At 38.3% G+C, this 24,548-nt stretch overlaps 1 protein-coding gene across 3 annotated transcripts in view; it reads right to left on the bottom strand.

The window, feature by feature from the left end:
• The window catches only part of LIMS1 (LIM zinc finger domain containing 1), a 155,719-nt gene that overhangs the window by 122,481 nt on the left and 8,690 nt on the right, over positions 1-24,548 (bottom strand). Inside the window, exon 1 of one of the 3 annotated variants that reach the window (XM_045189155.3) lies at positions 20,178-20,547. The exons of the other annotated variants lie outside the window; for them this stretch is intronic. The gene's annotated coding sequence lies outside the window, so the exon portion shown is untranslated. Of the gene's footprint in view, positions 1-20,177; positions 20,548-24,548 lie in introns of those variants that run through there. 3 annotated transcript variants of the gene reach the window in all.

Genomic DNA, 24,548 nt, shown 5'->3' with positions numbered 1-24,548 from the left:
TATTTTCAAATCATACATCTGCTATGGGGTTAATATCCAAAACATACACAGGAGATCCAAGATGGCGGAGGAGTAATTGGAAGCTACACTAACCTCCTCCTAGAAGCAATGTGGAATTACAACTAAATTGTAGAGAAATCATCCTGAATAATGAACTAAACATCAACCAGAAAGAACCCTTATAATCACAGACAGAGAGAAGAAACCACCTCACCACAATGAGACTGGCAAGGAGTACAGAGGAGGTGAGAGGACTGGATGTGCTCCCATGGGAAGCAGCTGAAGTTCCGGAGGGTATTTCAGCTGTCATGGGGTTCCAATGAGAAGTGTGGGGTCTAAACCACAAGTTGAGCTCCCCAGCCTATAGCACCAGAGTCATAACGGAACCCTGATAACTCCATCTGTCAAAAGCAGCAGGGTTTGTGTCTGTCAGGAAGTGAAGGCTGGAGAATGACTCAGAGAGCCTCTTAAAGGGCTAACACAAAAAATTTCATTTGGAGCCACTTAAGACAGGCCCCAGCAGAGGAAGGGCAGAGTAGACTAGAGATGCTTGACGAATGTCTGGGTTTGGTGACTGTGTGGGGAGAAGTGAAGGAACATACACCTGGTTCCCTGTACTGAGCCATTCCCCATACTGTAGAAGCTGTCATTCTCAGGCAGAGCACTCCCCTCCAAATGACATCAGCTTGAGGGGAAGCAATAGCCCCATCTGCAGGAATTACTCTGACCCACTCTGTGATTAGTTTAACAATTAAGGTAGAACTGTGAGAGCTCTGAGACTTCAGCTGACCCTCCTCCATGCACAGTGCTGATAGTTAAACTTGGTGTGCAGCCAGATTCTTTCTACACACAAACAGACCCAGTGGAGGGAGCCAAATGCTGTGAATCGCTCAGAGCTACAAACAGGTGGACCATAGCCAGTCACAAGCAGTGTCTGAGAAAGGCCTATCCAATACATAGAAAGAAATACAAAGAAGCAGCAAAAATGAGAAGACAAAGAAACAGACACCAAATGAAAGAACTAGAGAATTCTCCAGAAGAAGAACTAGATGAACTGGAGGCAAGCAAATTATGAGATAGGGAGTTTAGAGTAATGATTTTAAGGATACTCAACAGCATGAAAAGAGTCATATATACCATAAAAAACAACCAGTCAGAAATAAAGAAGGCAATATCTGGAATAAATAATACACTGGAAGGAATAAACAGTAGGTTAGATGAACTAGAGGATCAATCAGTGATTTGGAAGTCAAGATAGGAAAACACCAAAACACCCAAGCAAAGCAGCAAAAAGAAGAAAGAAATTAAAAAATGAGAAGAGCTTAAGAAACATTTTGGACATCATGAAGCATAACATCTGCATCATGGGAGTACAAGAAGGAAAAGAGAGTGAGCAAGGGATCGAGAGCCTATTTGAAGAAACAATGAACAAAAACTTCCCCAACCTGGAGAAGTAAAAAGACACTTAAGTTCAGGAAGCTCAAAGAGTCCCAAACAAGTTGGTCCCAAAGAGGTCTACATGGAGACACATTATAAATAAAATGACAAGGTGAGAGTCCTTAAAGCTGCAAGAGAAAAGCAGATAGTTACATACAGGGAGCACAAAACAGACTATCATCTGATTTCTCAACGGAAATATTTCAGGCCAGAAGGAGTGGCATGAAATATTCAATGTGATGAAAAGGAAGGACCTATAACTAAGGCTATCTTACCCAGCAGGGCTATCATTTAAAATTGGAGAAGACACTTATGGTTAAGATGGAGGCATGGGCAGACACAAGTCGCCTCCTGGTGCAACCACAAAAAGAATTACAAGTAAATCTTGAAACTAATAACATCTAGAACTGTCAGAATATTGAACTATACGGGAGACCAAATGAGGGATTTAAAGACCCCACAATCATCCAGATGGGTGGGAGGGGCGAGGAGACGCAGTGTGGTGTAGAGAGGCTGGAGCGGAGGTGGCAGAATGGGCATGTGTGCTCCTACATTCACATGTGGTAGATAAAGATTGGGAAGGTCACCATGGGAGCAAGCAAATCCAACCCCAGGCCACACTGTACAGTCCAGGGTTCCAGTGTTGATAAGATCAATCCCCGTAACTTCTGGCTGTAAAAACCAGTGAGAGTTGGGGCGGCAGAAGAACTGCTGAATTTTCAGGCAACTTCTCTTAAAGGGTCCTTAAAGTCTTAAAACATATGCAAAACCACACACTCTGGAACTTAACATCAGGGCAACGTTGAGCTGCAAGGGTGCCAGTCACATATGGGGAGTGGGGTAAGTGACTGGAAACAGGGAGAGTGCTGGGCAAACCCCAGAAAGCCAGGCAGTGGCACAATCCCCTCTCAGAGACTTCTGCCACACACAGCAACAAAGCGGTGAAGGGGGTTGTTCCACCCTAATGATTACCTAAGGTTCTGCACAACACAATGTACAAGTGCCTTTTACAAGGATTCTAACCAGTTCTATCTAATACATAGAAACAAATACAGGGAGGCTGCCAAACAGAGGAAACAAAGAAATATGGCTCAAATGAAAGAACAGAACAAAACCCCGGAAAAAGAACTAAATGAAACAGACATAGCCAACCTATCAGATGCAGAATTCAAAAGACTGGTGATCAAGATGCTGAAAGAACTCAATGAGTACGGTAACAATATAAAGGAAAAAATGAAGGTTACACTAAGTGAAATAAAGAAAAACCCACAGGGAACCAACAATGAAGGGAAGGAAGCTGGGATTGAAATCAACAATTTGGAAGAAAAGGAAGAAATAAATATTCAACCAGAACTGCAAGAAGAAACACAAATTCAAAAAAATTAGGATAGTATAAGAAGACTCTGGGACATCTCCAAATGTGCCAATATCTGAATCAGTGGAATGCCAGAAGGAGAAGAGGAAGAGCAAGAAATTGAAAACTTGTTTGAAAAAACAATGAAAGAAAACTTCCCTAATTTGGTGAAGGAGATAGACATACCAGTATAGGGGACCGCTTTGCCTGGCAAAGGCAAATGTAGCCCAGCCCTATTGGAAAGCCCATAGGCACGTCACAGCACACAGGATGCCAAACCCAGGGATCAGCTCTCCTGTAGGAAACCAGGCCTGCATTGTACTTAGGCTGCTGAGACTTGGTCTTGCTAAAACTCCCTCACCCTGAGTTGAAGCAGCAAATGCTTACTGCATATCTTTAAAGTAACTTCCTGAAGTCTGTGCTAATTTTCCCAAGGACTGAAGTGTAACCAGACCAATTACTCTTATCGTTCCCTTGTACTTACAACATTTTTTTCCTCATTAATCTGTAGGAAGTAATCAGTAACATCCTTTCCTTTGTTATCTGTAAAAAGTAATTACCTAAAGCAAACCTAAGCATAATGAATGAGAACCTTCTTTTATGTATGCTATTAGAAAGCCAATAAAAACCTGTCAAGGCAAGGGTTGAGGCACTCTCCTCTTGAGAGAGTGGCCAAGGCACTCTCCCCTTGAAAGAGTGGCCCTGCCATCCTTTTTTCTCCACAGGACTTCGGAATTCTGTGTGAATTTGTTTCATCTCATCCATAACACCATGGACACTGCTGGCCAGAGTCCACATCATACCAGTCCAGTAAGGACAGAGAGTCCCAAACAAGTTGGACCCAAAGAGGACCACACTAAGACACATCATAATTAAAACGCCAAAGGTTAAAGACAAAGAGAGAATCTTAAAAGCAGCAAAAGAAAAGCAGAGAGTTACCTACAAAGGGGATCCCATAAAACTATGAGCTGATTTCTCAAAAGAAACCTTGCAGGCAAGAGGGGACTGGAAAGAAGTATTCAAAGTGATGAAAAGCAAGGACCTACAACCTAGATTACTCTACCCAGCAAAGCTATCATTTAGAATGGAAGGGCAGATAAAGTGCTCCCAGGCAAGATAAAGTTAAAGGAGTTCATCATCTCTGAGCCATTATTACATAAAATGTAATTCCCATAAATCCCTTAAATAAGCGGCTTATTTATGAAAAAGAAAATCAAAACTATGAACATTAAAAAGGCAACAAATTCACAACTCTCAACAACTGAATCTAAAAGCAACAACAGCAGCAAATACTAGGCGATCAACCAGAAAAGGAACAGAATCATAGGTATGGAGATCATTTGGAGGGCTGTCAGCTGGGAAGGGGGAGGGGGAGGAAGAGGGAAATGGTGCTGAGATTAAAAAGCAAAATTGGTTGGTACCAAATAGACAGGAGATGTTAAGAATAATATAGGAAATGGAGAAGCAAAAGACTTATATGCATGAATCATAGACATGAACGAAATGGGTGGAGGGGTTCCTGCATGGAAGTGGGGTCCTGGGCACAGGGAGGCAAAGAGGGAAAAACTGGGACAACTCTAATAACATAAAATCAAAAGAGAAATAAGGAGCTCCCCAGACAAGAAAAAGCGAAAGGAGTTTGTTAAAAACTCCTGCAAACCAATACTGCAAAAAATCTTAAATGGCTTGCTTTAAAAAGATGAAGAAAAAAAGAAAGGAGAAAAAAACCCCAGAGAATAGTCTAAAAATAAAATGGCACTAAATATGTATTTTTCAATAATCCCCTTAAATGCAGACGGCTTAAATGCTCCAACCAAAAGACATAAAGTAGCTGAATGTGTAAGAAAACTAGACCCATATATTTGCTGCCACCAAGAGACCCACCTCAGATTGAAAGATACATACAGACTAAAACTAAAGGGATAGAAAAAGATATTTCATGCAAATGTAAAGAAAAAAAAGCTGGGGTAGCAGTACTTATATCCCACAAAATAGATTTTAAAGCCTAGCCTATAGTGAGAGAGAAAGAAGGACCCTAAATAATGATAAAGGGAACAATCCAACAAGAGGATATAACCTTAGTAAACATTTACACACTCAACATAGGAACATCTAAATATGTGAAGCAAATCTTGATAGACATAAAGGGAGAGACTAACAGAAATACAGTCAAAGTTGAGGATTTTAACAACCCACTCACTTCAATGGATAGATCTTCCAGACAGAAAATTAAACTGGAGACAGCAGCCTTAAAAGACACACTAGATCAAATGGATTTAATTGATATCTTGAGAGCATTTTGTCCCAAAGCAGAATATACATACTTTCCAAGGGTACATGGAACATTTACTAGGATACACACACGTTAGGACACAAAGCAAGTCTCATTAACTTTAAAAAGACCAAAATCATATCAAGCATCTTCTCTGAACACAATGCTACGAAACTAGAAATCAATCACAACAGCACTGAAAAACACACAGACACAGAAGCTAAATAACATCTTTAAACAATGAATGGGTCAACAACGAGATCAAAAAAATCAAAAGATACCTTGAAACAAATGAAAATGAGGGCAAAACAATGCAAATCTGTGGGACACTGGGAAAGCAATTCGAAGAGGGATATTCACAGCATTACTGGCCTATCTAAAAAAAAAAAAAAAAAGGCTCAAATATACAATCCAACTTAACACTTAGAGGAACTTTAAAAGAACAAACAACAAATCTGAAAGTAATTAGAAGGAAGGAAATGATGAAGATCAGAGCAAAAATAAAAGAAATAGAGTCTAATAAATGATACAAATGATCAATGAATGCAAGAGCTAGTTCTTTGAAAAGATAAAAATTTTGACAAACTTTTAACCAGACTCGTCAAGAAAAAAGGAGAGAGGACCCAAATAAATAAAATCAGAGAAATAACAACTGATACCAAAGAAATCTGAAGTTTTGTAACAAAATATTATGAACAAATATATGCCAACAAACTGGACAACCTGGACAAAATGGATACATTCCAGGAAGGTTACAATTTTCCAAAACTAAATCAGAAAGAATCAGAGAACCTGAAAAGACAGATTACACCTAGTGAAATTGAAGCAGTAATCAAAAAACCCCCAACATTCGAAGAACTAACACCTTTCCTTCTCAAACTATTCCATAACATTCAAGAGAAGGGAAGGCTCCCAAGCTCATTTGACCAGGCCAACCACTATCCTACTTCCAAAACCAGATGAAGACACTACCAGAGAAAGAAAATTTAGGCCAATATGCCTGGTAAACACAGATGCTAAAATATTCAACAAAATATTAGCAGACCAAATACAGCAAGGAATCAAAAATATCATACACCATGATCAATTGGGATTTATTCTGAGAATGCAAGGTTGGCACAACATTCATAAATCAATGAATGGGATTCACCACACAAACAAAATGAAGAATAAAGACCACATGATCATTATCAATAGATGCAAAAGAAGCATTTGAAAAAATCCAGCACCAGTTTATGACAAAAACTCTCAGAAAAGTGGGATTAGAGTGAACATACCTAAACATTATAAGGGCCATATATGACAAGGCCACTGCTAGCATCATACTCAATGGGCAAAAACTACAAGTGTGCCCCTTAAGTTTGGGAATAAGACAGGGATATCCCCTTTCACCTCTTTTAAAAAAATTATTTTATTGTTGTTCAAGTACAGTTGTCTGCATTTACCCTCCACAACTTCCTGCCCCTGCCCCCAGCCTCACCTCTCTCATACAACATAATATTGGAAGTCCGTGACGGAGTATCAAGATCAGAAGAAGAAATAAAAGGCATCAAAATTGGGAAAGAAAGAAGTAAAACTGTCATTATTTGCAGATGACATGATATTATATGTACAGAATCCCAAAGATTCCACCAAGAAACTGCTAGAGCTAATAAAGAAATCCAGCAAAGTAGCAGGGATACAAAATTAATATCCAGAAATCACTTGCATTTTTATATGCCAATAATGAACTAACAGAAAGGGAAGTTAAGAAAACGATCCCATTCACAATTACTACAAAAAAAGAATAAAATACCTAGGAATAAACCTAACCAAGGACGAAAAGCCCTGTATTTGTAAAATCATAAGACACTGAAGAAAGAAATTGAAGAACATACAAATAAATGTAAACACATACCGTGTTCCTGAATAAGAATTAACATCATTAAAATGTCCATACTTCCCAAAGTAATTTATAGATTCAATGCAATTCAAATCAAGATTCCAATGACATATTTCACAGAACTAGAACAAATATTTCAAAAATGTATAATGAACCACAAACAGCCCCACATGTCAACAGCGATCCTGAGAAAGAAGAACAAAGTTGGAGGAATCACACTACCTAACATCAAATATACTATGGGGCCACAGTAATCAAAACAGCATGGTATAAAAACAGACACCTAGACAAATGGAACAGGATAGAGAGCCCAGAAATAAACCCACACCTTTGTAGTCAATTTATATTCAACAGAGGAAGCAAGCACACATGACGGGCAAAAGACAGTTTATTCAAAAAATAGTGTTGGGAAAATTGGACAGAGATGTGCAGAAAAATTAAACTAGACCGCCTTCTTACATCACTCACAAGAATAAATTCAAAATCAACCAAAGACTTAAATTTGGACCTGAAACCATAAAACTTGTAGAAGAAAAAAAGGCAGCAAAATCTCAGACAATGCTCGTAGCAATGTTTTATCAGGCAAGGGAAACAAAAGAAAATATGAACAAATGAGATTACATCAAACTAAAATGTTTTTGCACAGCAAAGGAAATCATCAACAAAATAAAAAGACAACCCACAGAATGGGGAACATATTCGCCAATATATCTCATAAGTGGTTAACATCTGAAATTTATAGAGAACTTATAAAACTCAACACCAAAAAACCCAAGAACCCAATTTAAAAATGGGCAAAGGACCTGAATAGGCACTTCTCCAAAGAGGACATACAGATGGTCAATAGACATATGAAAAGATGCTCAATGTAATTAATCATCAGGGAAATGCAAATTAAAACCGCATTAAGATATCCCCTCACATCTGTCGGAATGGCCATTATCAAGAAATCAACAAACAACAGGTACTGGCAAGGATGTGGAGAAAGGGGAACCCTTTTGCAGTGTTTGTGGGAATGCAGATTGGTGCAGACACTGTGGAAAGAAGTATGGAAATACCTTAAAAATTAAAAACAGATCTGCCTTCCAACCCAGTCATCCCACTTCTGGGATGTATCCAAAAAAACCCAGAACACTAATTCGAACAGACATAAGTACCCCTATGACAATTATTTACAATTGTCAAGATATGAAACAGACCAACTGTCACTTGGCTATAAAAAAGAAGAAAATTTTAGCCTTTGCAACAGTATGGACAGACCTGGAGAATATTATGCTAAGTGAAAAAAACCAGTCAGAAAAAGACAAATCCCATATGATTTCACTTACATGTGGAATCTAATGAACAAACTGAACAAGGAAAATGGAGCCAGACTCATAACTGGAGAGCAGATGACAGCTGGGGTGGGAGGAGGTTAGGTGGTGAAGGGAATGAGCAAAAAGGAAAAAGGACTCATGGACATGGACAACAGTGTAGTGATTGCTGGGGGAATAAGGGGACTAAATGGTAATATAGAACTCATATAACTCAATAGTAAAAAAAGAATTTTTAATCTGATTTAAAAAGTGGGAAGAGGATCTGAATAGACGCATTTCCAAAAAAGATACACAGATGGCTGACAAGTACATGAAAAGTGAACATCACCACTAATCATCAGGGAAATGCAAATCAAAACTACAATGAGGTTATCACTTCACACTGTTACAATGGTTATCATATGAAAGACAAGAAATAACTACTGTTGTTAAGCATGCAGAGAAAAAGGAACGTTTGTGCACTGTTGGTAGAAATGTACATTACTGTAGCCACCACGGAAAACAGTATGGAGGTTCCTCAAAAAATTAAAAATAGAACTACCATATGATTCAGTAATTCCACTTCCAAGTACTTACCAAAGAAAACAAAAACACTCACTCAAAGAAATGTATGCATCAACATGGTCACTCTAGCACTATTTACAAGAACCAAGATATGGAAACAACACAAGTGTCCACTGATGAATGAATGGATGAAGAAAACTGGTACATATATACACAGTGGAATATTATTCAGCCATAGAAAGGAAATCTTGCCATTTGTGACAACATGAACAGCACTGAGGTAGCATTATGCTAAGTAAAATAAGTCATACAGAAAATGATAAATACTGTATGATCTCACTTATACATGGAATCTAAAAACAAAACCAAAACATGAAATCAAATTCATGGATTCATAGGTACAAGGAACAGGTTAAAGGTTGCCACAGGGAGGGGGGTGGGATGAGAGAAATAGGTGAAGGTCAAAAGGTAGAAATTCCAGTTATAAAATAAATGTAATGAGATACAAGGTACAGATGGTAACTATACTTGATAATACTGTATTACAGAGACATGAATACATGGAACAGACTGAGAGCTGTCAGAGGGGAAGGAGAAGAGGGGGAACGGATGAAAGAAGGTGGAGGGATTTGCCAAAGAACATACACATGGTCTGTCCGGAAAAAGCCCAGCCATTGTTAACATAAAAAGAACTGTTTGCATGACATTGATGTAACCTGGCAGCCAAGGAGAGTGAACTGGAATGTGCATGTGTGAACAACGCTGACCTCACTGTACTAGTCAGTGGGGACAGTAGACACCATTGAATGAGCATGTGTACTGTGTGACTGTCGCAGTCAAAATGACTAAGCAAGTAGAACAATGAATCTGCATCAGACTTTGCGTTAAGCTAGAACATTCCTCCATGGAAACCATTTGGATGATTCAGAAGGCCATGGCACAAATGCTTCAAAGATGGTCAATCATCTGTAAAAGTAATCCACGTTGTGTAAGGCATGGAACACGCAGAACACCTGAGAATGTTGAATATGTATGGACTGCAATCAACAAAGATTGGTGACTTACAGTGAGAGAACCAGAAGCCGATCTGGTGATTCCAAAAAATACTGTGTTCGAGATCTGACACAGGTTCTTGGCATGAAATGTGTCACGGCAAAATTCATTGCATGGCTTCTGCTATCAGAGCAGAGGGAATATTGTGCTACAGATGGTAATGACACTGGGAGAACTGTGTGAGGTCCCGAGGTGCCTACTATGAAGAGGATTGAGGTGACATTATCCTATGTACAATGTTTCTTGTATCTTGTATCTTCTTCAATAAATGTCTCTATTTTTCATAATACATGGCTGGATACTTTATGGAAAGACCTCGTATGTATGTATATCTCATGGACACAGAAAACAGTATGGTGATGCCAGAGAAAGGGGGAGTAGGAGTTGGGAGAATGGAGGCAAAGGGTGGGAGGGATGGGGACATCTGTAATAGTGTCAACAATAAAAATAAGAAAAACATAATACTGTATTGCATATGTGACAGTGGCTGACAGTAGATATTTAAAGTTCTCATTACAAGAAAAAAATTTTTATAACTATGTATGGGGACAGATATTAACTATACTTGTTGTGGTGATTATCTCCCAATATACAGAAATATTGAATCATTATGTTAAACAGCTGAAATTAATATTTATATGCCAATTATATCTTAATTAGAAAAAACTATAACGCAAATATGGCAATACAGTAATTAAGCCTGATTAATGAGTATATGGGGATTCACTTCTTCCATTTTTATATTTAAAAAGTTTCGTAATAAAAATTTTTAAGTTAAAAATATGTCAACCAATGGGGATGAAAACAAGTATTACTTCCTTGAAGTCAGAACATAATACATCAGTACCAGTCAGTATAAGAACATCAGGACATACAATGACAGGGCAACAGAAGGTCTGGAGCAAGATCCTAGGTTCGCTGGATGCTTCTTTTTAAAAGATTTTATTTATTTATTTGTAGAGAGAAGGGAAAGGAAGAAGAAAGAGAGGGAGAGAAAACAGCAATGTGCGGTTGCCTCTTGTACACCCCAAACTGGGGACCTGACCCACAACCCTGGCAATTGCCCTGACTGGGAATCAAACCCACAATCCTTTGGTTTGCCAGCTGACACTCAATCCACTGAGCCACATGAGCCAGGGCTGAATGCTTTTTTAAATGAGGAATCTAAGGATGCCACATCTGAGGAGTATTAAATAACTTGTCCAAGATCACATAAAATAAAGGATATGTTAGATTTTGAGAGGAGGTCATGGGGTGAGAGAAGAGAATATTCTAGGTGTAGAAAGAAAAAATAGAACAAAGCAATGGAAAGTTGGAAAGCTGACCCAGAGAACAATGAATAGCCTCATTTTGTGGAAACAGTGTGAGTAGAGATAGGGGGAGTTAGGGCACTTTAGGGCCACAATTTAAAGACCTGTCAATATCAGGTGAAAGAATTTGTATGACATGTGATAAAAAGACATTATGTCATTTTGACTCAGGTTGGAGAAGAGTACAAGCCTGGAGACATCCAGTTGTGGCAGACAGTCCAGGTAGCAAGATGTGCCTTAGAAGGAGAGGGAGAGGGGACTCCAGAGTGGAGGTAGAACCTTCACGTTTTATCAGATATAGGATGCTGAGAATAAAAACAAAACAAATAAGAAAACCACGTAGCACCTAAACAGAACAGTCCTTTGTGTGTACCTAACCAGATCATGTCCTAAACAAGGCACTTCAAAAACTCAGTACTTGCCAAATCAGGACCCACACTCCTCTCCCTACCACTGTTCAATGAAATACTATATAAATACAAAAGAAAAATATCCACTAAAACTACATAATTCCACATGAATAAATCTAAAAATTAATGTTTTGTGAAAAACATAATTTGCATAGTAACACAAAACAGTATACACTAATAAACTCTAAAACAGTAGAAACAATTCCATGCACTGTTAAGAATACATGCATGTGTAATGAAAGTATAAAGACGTGCACAAGTGTGATATCAAATTCAGAAAAGTGACTTCCTCATGAATGAAATTCTTCTGGAAGAGAGAAAATAATTAAAACAGAAAAGTGTACCAAGAGATTTCAACAATATTTGTAATGTTTTATTTCTTAAAGTGGGTATTTGGAGGGTCCTTTTATTAAATCCTATATATTAATTTTCTGAAAAGAAGGATGAAGATACAAAGCAAACATTCTCTAAGAGTATGTTTGCAAGTCTACCAGTTTCAAAGCATTGTTTCTGCCATCGTGTGGCTCCTAGAGACATTACATGCACAAAATTTTCAGAAAGTAAAGATTCACAAAGGGGGTCATGGCTAATTCTCAGATACGATATAACATTTAACAAACCCAACATGAAAGCCTGATTAGCCACTACTTCATACAATTTTGAAAACATACTTTATCACCTCTAAATAATGTTTAATAAAAATAGAAGACACAAAACACTACTTTAGATGCAAAGGAATGAATATGGATGTTTATCTCACACAATTTATAAAAATCAACTTGAAAGTGATTAAGAATTTACATGAAAGACGTTAAACTTTAAAAATCCTAAAAGAAAACACAGGGGAAAAGCAACCTGACACCAGTCTTGACAATAAATTTTTTGCCTATAAAACCAAACACACAAGCAACAAAAAGCAAAAATAAACAAAAAGCCTCTGCAAAGCAAAAGAAACAATCAACAAAATGAAAAGGCAAAAAGAAACAGGAGAAAATAATTTCCAGACTATAAATCTAGTAAGAAATTAATATTCAAAATTTATAAAGGACTCATACAACTCAACAGCAGAAAAACAATCTGAGTAAAAAATGGGAAGAGGATCTGAAGAGACATTTTTCCAAAGAAAACAAATTGCTAAAAGTAACTCAAAAAGTGCTCGACATAACTAATCATCAGCAAAATGCAAATCAAAACCACAATAAGGTACCATCACCTTACAACTGATAAAATGGCTATTATCAAAAAGAAAGGATAAGTGTTGGGGAGGATGTGGTAAAAAGGGCTGTTGGTGGGAATGTAAACTGGTGCATCCACAAGGGAAAAAAGTATGGATGACAGCTCTGGGGGATGGAAGGACTGAGCAAAAAATAAAAAAGAACTTATGGACATCGACAACAGAGTGGTGATTGTGAAGGGGATGGAGGGTGGGTGGACATGGAAGAGGATATAGGGGGATAAATGGTAATGGAAAAAGTGCAATAAAAATAAACTATTCAAAAAAATAAAATAAAATGGGGCAGTCACTATGAAAAACAATATGGCAATACTCAGAATATTAAAAAAAAAAAAAAAAAGAGTTACCATATAACCCAGCAATTCTACTTCTGGGTATACATCTAAAAGAACTGAAAACAGCAAGAGATTTTTCCTACATCTATATTCATAGCAGTATTATTTATAATAGCCAAAAGGTGGAAGCAACCCAATTGTTTGTCAACATCAACAAACATACAAAGGAATATTATTCAGCCCTAAGAAGGAAGGAAATTCTGGCACAGCTACAACATGGATGAACCTTAAGGACATTATGCTCAGTGAAATAAGCCGGTCACAAGAAGACAAATACTGTGTGATTCCACATGAGGTATCCAGAGTAGTCAAATCCATAGAGACAGAAAGTAGAATAGGAGCTGAGAAGAGGGAGAAATGGGAAGTTATAGTTTAATGGGTACAGAGTTTTGTAGATGGTAGCACAACAATGTGAATGTACTTAATGCCAATGAACTATATACACTTAAAAATTTACTTCACCACAATTTATTTAAAAAATGAAACTCCAAGTTGCAAAATGAGGATGATTACAAAAGATTCTAATTCTAATCCTTTTCATTTTTCAGATGAAGAAACAATTAAAGTCCCACAAGTAAAACAGGCAAGAACAGGACCCAGGTACACTAATTCCTAATACATAGCTTACTATAAAAAATGAACTACAAAAAGTAAGTATTGTAAGAAAAGACTGAAAGAAGCTAAATGGGACAAAAATAACAAAGTGCGAAAAATCATAGGTGGAAAAAGGATGAGGGGGAAACTCTAAGAACACTGTTAAATAATTTCTACGTTGCTGCTGGAATAGAAGTCTGAAACTATGAATTTATCTTGTTCCGGGTAGCTTTGAGGTCTGTGGAAATTCCCATATAAGGTAATTGGTTCATGGTTATTTCCTCAAGCTGACATTACAGCTCACCATCTGCGAAAGAACTAGTCACTTGGAAAAAAAGATTCTTTAGCAATGACATTCATATATATTAAAGGCTGTGGTTTCCATTCTTAATGGTTAGTAGATGTGCCAAGATATTTTATCCCCTGCCCAAATATGGTCTAGCATCTAGCAGTCAACACCACACAGTTTCTCTGCTTTCATTACTGCTGGTGGTGATAGGCCAGTATGAATTTACTGCTCTCCATAAATGGCCCTTCAGTTAGTAATGCTGTTACAGAATATGGTAATGTTTTCACTTTCTTTTAAAGAGCAGTCCTGCCTTTTATGTATGGTACCTTTCTTCCACAGAGTTTTCCATCTTAGGTGAAGCTGTTCTCTTGTCCCACTACAATTCCTCCAACAGTTTCAAAGCAGAGCCTCTATCTTTTTTAGGATGAGTGTCACTACCTTTTTCTTAGATCTATGCTGTCCAACTTGGTAGTCACTAGCCACATGCACCAACCTGAAATGTGGCTAATCCAAATTGAGATATAATTTAAGTATAAATACACACAGGATTTCAAATAGTTCAAAAAAATGTAAAACACCTCAATTTTTAACATTATTACATGACATGTATATAGCTTGGACATGATAATAGCTCCGCATATGGAATTAAATAAAATATACTATGAAAATTAATTTCAGCTGTTCCTTTTTGAATGTGGCTAGTAGAAAATTTTACACTACATATGTGATGCAGCTCATATTATATGTTTACTGAGAACACCATTCTAAATAATGTAATAAGCCCCATTTATTGAATAAAAACATGTAGCCCAGAGGGCATTTTGAAGAGGCGCCATGGGAAAATCAAATACTGTCCAAACCAAGGGGAAAAGGAATCCTTGAATACTTCATTTCTAACCGTGCAGCTCAGGGGAGTGCACCCTGGACTAGAACCCTGGCTCCATCTCTCATTAGCCAGGACACACTTCCTCACCCACAGGTTAATTTCTTCAAATATAACGTGGGCATTATAAGGCTGTATCACAGCTGTCAAGGACTAAAAACAGAAGGAAAACATTTCAGTATTTAACAACAAGTGCACTTTCAATAAATGTTACTTCCCTTTCTTAAAGAAATTTTTTTTAAACATTAAAAAAAATATTACAGATATTTCCCACTTTCCCCTCTCTTCCCTTTTTTTTAAGAATGCTGTAAGAATGTCTTAGGAATGCTGTATACACAGGATTCAGTAGCTGATTTAGTCATCTTCAGGTTAGTCATGGACAGTCTGGATTCCAATTGTCTTTTTTCCTTTCTCTCCACTCTAATTACTTCTACAGAATTTACCTTTATATGGCAATGGTATGTGGGGAGGCTTCTAGGCAAAATCTACTCTCCTCCCCACAGCAGTATTATCTATTCCTGTCTGTCTGCCATATTCTTCCCATCTCCTTTCTGCTGGCCCATGTATTAGCAAATCATTAAAATTAGCTTCAAAATTCTGACTGGTGCTCATTTTCTCCTTAGTATTGTTATCTATAGCTCATTGCTACTGCCTAAACTTAGATTTAGCTTTTGTTATAATTTTAGGTATTCCATGTGTGCATACTTCATTCTCCTAAGATACACACACAAAAAAATCCTTTATTTCCTCTAGTGTCTCATCGATATATTATGAATGAAGACCTTTATAACAGTCTTAGAAGTAAGTAAAATAAAACCGAATGATGACTAGGCCAATCAGGAACACAGGGAATAAAAAGGAACTTCTTTGACTAAGAAATCATATCTGACTTGCAGCTGGGGTTTCTTTCTGGCTGGTTTGTCTGTGGAAAATTCACTTTCATGATTTCCTGCCAGCTACTACTAGCAGTGTGCCGGGCTGACAACCCTGAAGACTGAATTTCCTCCTTGGATGATACTATTTTCTTATTTTCCATCCAACTTTTCCCAAATACTTTCTGTTATTTATTACAAATGCTAACCCTTCTGAAAGTCTAGTTTAAGTGTACCGTGCATCAATGTAATTTAGCCTATGGATCAAAGGCCACCTCTAGGATCCTTATCACAAGGAGAACAATACCTCTATGTTCAGGGAGGTAGGAATGGAAAGGAAGTACTCCTGCCAGATTTCCTCCTTGACACCCCTTTGAAGAAGAGGGAAAATGGTGAGAGAATGAATCAGAGGGGGGAAAAAAAGACTTAGTAAAGGAAAGAAAAGACCAGAGAGGGGGAAGAAGATTAAAGAATAAAAATAGCAAAGGAAAGAGAAGGCCTTTGCAGCAGTAGTCAGGCAGTGGGAAGCCTCAAAAAGGTTCACATCTGTTTGGAAGTGGAGAGAAAAACATGAGATTATCAAGTACTACATAGAATTTGGTTTCTTCCAACCCCGAGCTACTATAGTAGTTCTGGTTCTTCTAGTTTTTTAAAAATCTTCATCTGAGGATGTTTACTGATTTTCAAGAAAGAGGAAGGGAGAGAGTGAGACAGAGAGAAAGAGGCAGGGAGAGAGAGGTAGGGGTGCAGAGGAAGAGGGAGAGGGACAGGGAGAGACAGACAGACACACACACACACACACACACACAGAGGGAAACATGGATGTGAGAGAGAAACATCAACAGGTTGCCTCAGGTCCGCACGCTGACTGGGGGTGGAACCTGTAACCTAGGTATGTGCCCTGATGGAGAATCAAACCTGCATGCAACCTTTTGGTGTTCAAGATAATCCTCTAGCCAACTGAGCCACCTGACCAGAGCTAGTAGTTCTGGTCTTTAAGAAGATATGCATGAATGGTGCAGAGTAACACAAAAAACAAAGGTGGGAAAAAGAGTTTGTTGGTCCCTCAAAAAATTAAAAATTACCATAAGACTCAGCAATTACCATATGATTACCATATGATTCCTCAATTACCTAAAAAATTACCATATGATTCCACTCCTGGGTATACATTCTGAAGAACTGAAAGAGAGGACTCAAATACATACTTTTACACAACACCCAACAGTGGAAGGGTAACAAAGTGTGGCATATGCAATGGAATTGTATTCCTCCATAAAAAGGAAAGTAGTTCTGATACATACTATAATGTGAATGAACCTCAAAAACATTATGCAAACTGAAAAAAGCTACACACAGGCCATATATTGTATGGTTCTACTTATACACTTAAAATAGTTAAAATGGCAATTTTACAGTATGTGTATTTTACCGGAATAAAAAAAACAGGAAAGGAACATTTGTTGACAACCTAAATTCCACCAAATATCAAGCTTAGGGTCCTTTGACATTTAGAGGTAAGAAATCTGTGACTCAGCTGTTAAGTAATTTGTTCAGAATCATGCAAGTAGCAGAAAATTTGAACCCAAGCCTGGTAGCTCTAAAACTGATGGTCTTTCAACTATATCAAAGTGTTTCAAAGACAAACAGGCTCAAAGAATAAACAAACAAGTGACAAAGGCAGATTGTCCTTACAGGTCTGAGACTGTTAAATTAGTGACAAGAAAGACTATGAACATCTAAACTCAAAGAACTAAGGGTTCCAACACTTTCCCAGGCTACAAATAAACATCTTTGCAATAGCAGGCTTCCTTTTAGCATAGTTTTTAAGCCCTATGAATGTATTACTAAGGGAATATCTGCCTCTTTTCTCCTCACCACACCCAGAATACTCAGTAAAACTTATTTTTCAATTTTTCATTTTCTATATATATCCTACCCCAAACTTTCATCTGGGGTGTTAAGAGTATCCATCCCACCCCCAACAATACCATCATATACTTAATAGCAATGTTTGGTGTATAAAATATTTTCCTATACATCACGTCATTCAATTCAATCAACCACTTTGTAGGACATCAACTATTCCATTCTCTAGACTGACATACTAAGCCCCAGAAGTGACACACTAACTCAGAGCTAAACTCCAAGCTAGTATATAGGCAATTATACACACACACACACACACACACACACACACACACATACATATATATACACACACACACATCCTATACACATCTTTCTTCTAAGAATGAATAGATCAGTCAATACACTGGTAAGGACTTTTAGGCAAGACCTAATTCAAAATCACTGTAAAGTCCTCTGCATTAAAAAAATAAAACTAAAAACAATTTAAAAAATTTATTGATGTATAGTTAACACAAAATTCAAGTTCCTTTAGAGGCTTTTTCCCCCCCTCTCTCTAGATATTCTTGGAGCTGTTGACATCAAGAAATTGTCAATGGGACTAAGTCTCCATTCCACCTCTCTGACATGGCTGAGGTTCAAGCCCTCGACACATCACTTTGTTGAGATTTCATTTGCATAGTGTTCTCACATCTGGTCCCACCAACTAGGACCATTTCTCAGTAATCTTTGTATCCTCAGAACCTAGCACAGTGCTTAGCAAGGAGCAAACAAGTCAAATGTCAACTGAATGAAGCAACTGTTGACAAAACTTTAATATGGTACTGCAAGCTCCACTCTCCGGTCCTCCCAGTCCATCCTCTACACAGCAATGTTATTTATTATCACTTTACTGCAAAATGGCTCTAAAATTTTTTATGGCATTCAAGACCAGTACTCCAAGTATATCCTATAACTCTCATCCCTCAAACACATCTTACGTCCTATAGCACATTAGATGCCTTTTGAATTTTTCACTCATTCAACACTCATTTATTGGGAATTTGGTGCTCTTGGCTTGGGGGATACAGAGGGAACAATGAAGACAAAGCTCCTGCTTCACGATCTTAAAAGTCTAGTGAGAAAGGGTAGAAAAACGTGGCATCTGAAAGATAGAGGCTGAGGGCAGGGTGCAGATCAAGTATGCCCTGTAGACCAGAATAAGGACTCTGGGTTTCATTCTAGGTGAAATGAAAAGGCAATGAAATAAAATCGACCTAGAAACCTTTGCTCAATCTGTCGCCAACACTATGCAGAACACTCTTTCCCATCATTTTAAAAATTGAAATGTATTCATCCTTCAAAATCCAACTCAAAATCACTAACTAAATGTTGCCGTCCCTGAGAATTATAGGCACTCCTTCCTTTGTTTATCCCCCAAAACTTAAGAGCATTTATCTTTTTATTAATTTGAAAGCCCAAATTAAAATGATAATCCTCTTTTTAACATTTTATTTCTTGTTCCTGAAAAAAAAACCCAAATTATTCTCCTAATCACTATAACTATTCCATAATTCATGATTATGTTTATATATGAAACATATAAAATATATATGTTATAAAGTATACTTTATATTTTATAAAGTATATATAAAATCAGAGCCTTCCTTATACATCACCACATTATGTATCACAAGAATTGTATTACTCTCAAGCTTAGCATGTTTTTGGACATTAACGGTAAATAAATATATTGTTTTTTCATAAATACATTAAATGTCTAAGGAAATTCACTATGTATAGCAAATCATGTGTAAGGCAAACGATCCTGCTGGGGTAAATAATCATCTCTTAATAAAGGTTTTACATATGTAGATTTAATGCACTAAGCCTGGTTTTTCAACAGAGTTATAGGTTAATAAATAAGAGAAACTTCTCAACTAGTTGCTTTTTTCCACTGTGGCAAGACAAACGTTCACTAACCATAGTGTGGAACAGTACATGACTATTTGTTTTAAGACTGTAGGCAAAATTTGGGTTAAAAATATTTAATGTAATAAAATACCAAAAAGCATTTCTAAGGTCTTTTATAGTGTAAGTTCTGCAGGACCATTATCTGTGTGACACTAAATATTATCAAGATTGTTAATGTTTCCTTGCAAACACAGGATCATAATCTCCCTCACCCAATTCTTGCTTTGAAACCAAATAAAAGATGAAGTTGTTTTTATACATGTTCAATAATTAAATATATGTCCACAGGAAGCAAGACCCACAACCATTAGTCTGTGCAGCAGGGAAGAGGAAAATTTTAGTACGCATGGCCAGAAGCTACTGCAGCTTACTCAAGAAACTTTCTGTTATTGTATATGCCAGTTTAGACAGTATCTTAGATTTGCTTTTCAATAACTGAGAAAGAGAAAGGGAAAGGGAAAACAAATTTGGAACTACAACAATAATCGGCATTTGGCTATTCTAGGCCATCAGGTCCATTTCTCCTCTCAAACTTCCACTCCTCCATTTCAATCACTTTGCACACACAGCCCTACCTCAGCAAAAGCAAGATGATATTCCAAACACTCACCTGATGTGATTCCATGCTCCCTTCTTCTTAACTGAAGGAAAAAAATCTCCTTTCTGGTATTTCAGCTCCTGTTTCCACTCATTTATTAGGCCGTGGGAAACCAGTTTCACATCACAGTGAATTATCTTTAAAAGCTTCTGTTTCCTATTCTGTTTAGTACTTTATCATCTTAACTTTGCATTTGTTCCCCTGAACTATATTTAACCCAATGAAACCAAGTTGAGGTTTTCCTCTGCATTCAGTAAAATCATGTGACATGGTGTTTTACATGATAACCCCACAGTTCTGAAGCAATACAACCACCACTAAATGTCATAACTAACATCCTGTTGAGTTATCTTATATACTTCACTAAATTAAGACATTCATCCATAAATTTATTGAAAGCATGTGCAATATACAGAAAAATACTTAGAAAAATAAATAATAACCAATCAGCATAGAAAGAGGTAAATTTTCATAAACAGAGAGCCTCCACCCTTTTAGATCTTGACAATACCTACGTTTGAATTAACAGAGCTTTTTTTTAAGTCTCCTCTGAGTACTCCACAACTTCGGTGTCAAGCACTCTTTATTTTATCTTCCTGATAGCACAAACCAGTTTAGACATAGGCAGGCCAAGTTCTTCCTGGCTGAGGAGTGGGAACAGTTCCTTATGTCTCAGATATCCTTGACAAACCCAGTGCAGCGAGCAAGCAAGGACAATGCTGCTAAGGCCTCATACCTACAACTCCTCAGTGCTAAGTTTCCACTGAAGAGTAATAGAGGGAATCTTTGGTAGAGATGGTTAATCGGGAACAATTAACATTACCTTCCTTTTCCATGTATGGAGGCTTCTTTGCCCTGACTTATCAAGAATACTACAAAAAAGTTCCTTAAGCAATTATATTACTATAGGGCAGTCATTTTTAGGGTGACAACAGCATTTCTAGTATATAGGACCTGAGGTTAATCTTTAAAAACAAGAAAATAACTCACTACCTTTGCCTGTTATACCAACACCAGAGACTGGGTACCAGCAGCATTTAGAGATCGTGATAGTGGAAGAGTAGAACTGAAAGGCACTTGGGAGACCAACTATTTTACAAGGAAGGGATTTAGTGCCTGAACAGATGAAAGAGCTCATCTAAGACAAGCAAAAGGCAGAGCAAATTCTAAAACTCAAGGCTCTATCCAGCACTCCAAAGCAGGGGCATACCTGACATAAATTTACTTTCGTATTGCTATAAAACCAAACCTTCACAGCATTGCACCCCCTACTCACTCAGTGCCAGGGGAGAAAGGCCACTGAGCCATTAGCATACAGCGGCAGCCACCAGACCCTTGTCTGCTGCAGGGAGCCGGAGTAGGTGCATACACCTAGAAACCGTCAAAGCAGGAAACAGGAGATTTCCAATTCTGTGAAGATCTCAGACAAATTAAAGAATGCAAATAAATACATTCTAAATAGTTACAACCTGGAAGACAACTTCCCAAGAGTCTTACTGCCAGATGATTATCAACAAATTTATCTCTGATATTTCAATTTATAAAGAACAAAACTGAGTTTTCCACTCAATTCTCCTTGGTGGAGAAGATGGATGTAAAAGAGGAAAAAACAATATAGCTGAAGGATCCAAGATGGTAAAGAGTAGGTGGGTGCTATACTCACCTCCTCCCAGGACCAAACTGGGATTACAACTAAAATATGGAGCAATCAGCCTGAATAACCAACTGAAGACTAGCCAAAGAGAAGTTGTATTAACCACAGATTTACAGGAGAAACCACATCGACACTGGTAGGAAGGGTGGCAATGCAAAAAGGGCTAGTTCTACTCCCAAAGGTGGTAGGTGAGACTCCAGAGGGATATATCACCTGTGGGGGATTGCCCCTAAGAATGGTGAGGTCTAAACCTCAAGCTGTGTTCCCTAGCCCAGAACATCAGAGCATCAGAGCCAGGAAGAGGCACCTACATAAGGTCCAGCTGTGAAAAGCAGCAGGGTTTCTGTCCATCAAGGAATGGTGGCTAGAGACACAGGTACCCTCTTAAAGAGCCAGCACACAAAATTTCATTTGTAGCTATTCACCATGGGCTCTGGAAGAGGGATGGCAAAGCTCTATGGGGAGAGAGCTGAAGGGATAGCCACCACAATCTGTGCCGAGTCATTCTCCCACACTGCAGATGCCGTCTTTCTTGGGTGGAGCACTCCCCTCTGTGTAGCATCAGCCTAGAGGATTGCAATAGTTCATCCTCTGGAATCCCTCTTGCCCCACCCTGTGAGGCTTACACCCTGCTGAAGAGTACAGCCAGAGGCTCTTTCAGTGACTGAGCCTAATGGGCACCCACAGGTAGAAGCAGATCTTAGGGTGCCATGGGACATTTGTTAAACTGCCTCAAGGCCAGTGCTGGTAAAAGCCAGACTTGGTGCACAGCCTGGTCCTTCCTGGGAAAACTCAGGCCTAGCAGAAGCATCCACAAACTGTGGGTCATTGACAGCTCCCAAATGGTTGCCCAGAGCCAGTCATAGGAAGTGTCAGAGTCCCTCCTAAGAGGCCCAGAAACAACATACCCAGTGGCCAGCTTCAGACAACAACAGAACAGAATTCACTTAGCTCTACAAGCAGCATTCCAATGGGAGATCTTGGCAAGCACCAAACTCTACTGAGGAGAATTCTGTGTCGTGATCAAAACTGCATAGCAGTTCACATACTGTAATCAGGGTTTAGCTTAATAGTCAGTCAGTCTGAGGGTGGATGTCATGCACAAATGGGCCAATAGCAATCAACACTGAATTACAAATGGAAGGCCCACATAACCCACAAAAGAGATATTCTTAAAGCACTCAGCTCAGCTGCTCAAGGACAATGCACCACTGGGTCCCAAAAGGACACATACTCTATAAGGACATCCAACAAAGCCTAGGAATCAAAGCAGACCGATCTAGTACAAAGAAACAAACACAAAGAGGCAACCAAAACAGAAAAAGAAATGGCCCCAAATGAAAGAATATGAGAAATCTCCAGAAAAAGAGCTAAATGAAATAAATTCAAACAATTTATCAGAGATAGAGTTCAAAGTAATGGTTATATGGAGGCTCAACAGCATGAAAAAGGACATAGAAACCATAAAAAAGGACCTATCAAAAATAAAGAATGTAATATTTGAAATGAAAAACACACTGGAAGGAACAAAGAGTAGATTGGATGAACCTGAGGATCAAACGAGAAACTTGAAAGACAAGACAGAAAAAAAACACCAAGTCAGAGCAGCAAAGAGAAAAGAAAATTTAAATGAAGGTAATATAAGGGACCTTTGGGACAACATGAAGCATAAAAACCCAGGGTTGCTGCACAGGGAAATAAACACTCAAAGACTTTGACTGAAAACACCTGTGGGGGTTGAGGTAGCAGCAGAGAAACTCCCAGCCTCACAAGATAGTTCATTGGAGAGACCCAAAGGGTCCTAGAATGTACACAAAACCACCCACGTGGGAATCAGCACCAGAAGGACCCAATTTGATTGAGGGTAGCACGAGAAGTGCCTGGAAACCGGCAAAGAGTGGAACAAGCAGCATTGTTCCCTCTCTTGGACTCATCCCCCCACATACAGTGTCACAACTCAGCGATGTGGGTTGCCCCACCCTGGTGAACACCTAAGGCTCCACCCCTTACTACTTAACAGGCAAACAGAGACAAAAAAGAAAAAAAAAAAAAAAAAAGGCCCAAATGATAGAACAGATCAAAACTCCAGAAAAAATACAACTAAGCAATGAAGAGATAGCCAACCTATCAGATGCACAGTTCAAAACACTGGTAATCAGGATGCTCACAGAATTGGTTGAGTATGGTCACAAAACGGAGGAAAAAATGAAGGCTATCCTAAGTGAAATAAATGAAAATACACAGGGAACCAACAGTGATGGGAAGGAAACTGGGACTCAAATCAATGCTGTGAACCAGAAGGAAGAAAGAAACAGTCAACCAGAACGGAAGAAAGAAACAATCAACCAGAACAGAATAAAGAAACAAGAATTCAAAAAAATGAGGAGAGGCTTAGGAACCTCCAAGGCCATCTTTAAACGTTCCAACATCTGAATTATAGGGGTGCCAGAAGGAGAAGAGGAAGAGCAAGAAATTGAAAACTTATTTGAACAAATAATGAAGGAGAACTTCCCCAATCTGGCAAAGGAAATAGACTTCCGGGAAGTCCAGGAAGCTCAGAGAGTCCTAAAGAAGTTGGATCCAAGGAGGAACACACACAGGCGCATCATAATTATATTAGCCAAGATTCAAGATAATGAGAGAATCTTAAAAGCAGCAAGAGAAAAGGAGACAGTTACCCACAAAGGGGTGCCCATCAGACTATCAGCTGATTTCTCAAAAGAATCCTC

Source organism: Desmodus rotundus, chromosome 3 (assembly GCF_022682495.2).
Source record: "Desmodus rotundus isolate HL8 chromosome 3, HLdesRot8A.1, whole genome shotgun sequence".
NCBI lineage: Eukaryota > Metazoa > Chordata > Mammalia > Chiroptera > Phyllostomidae > Desmodus > Desmodus rotundus.
This window is presented reverse-complemented; position numbering and strand designations above follow the sequence as displayed.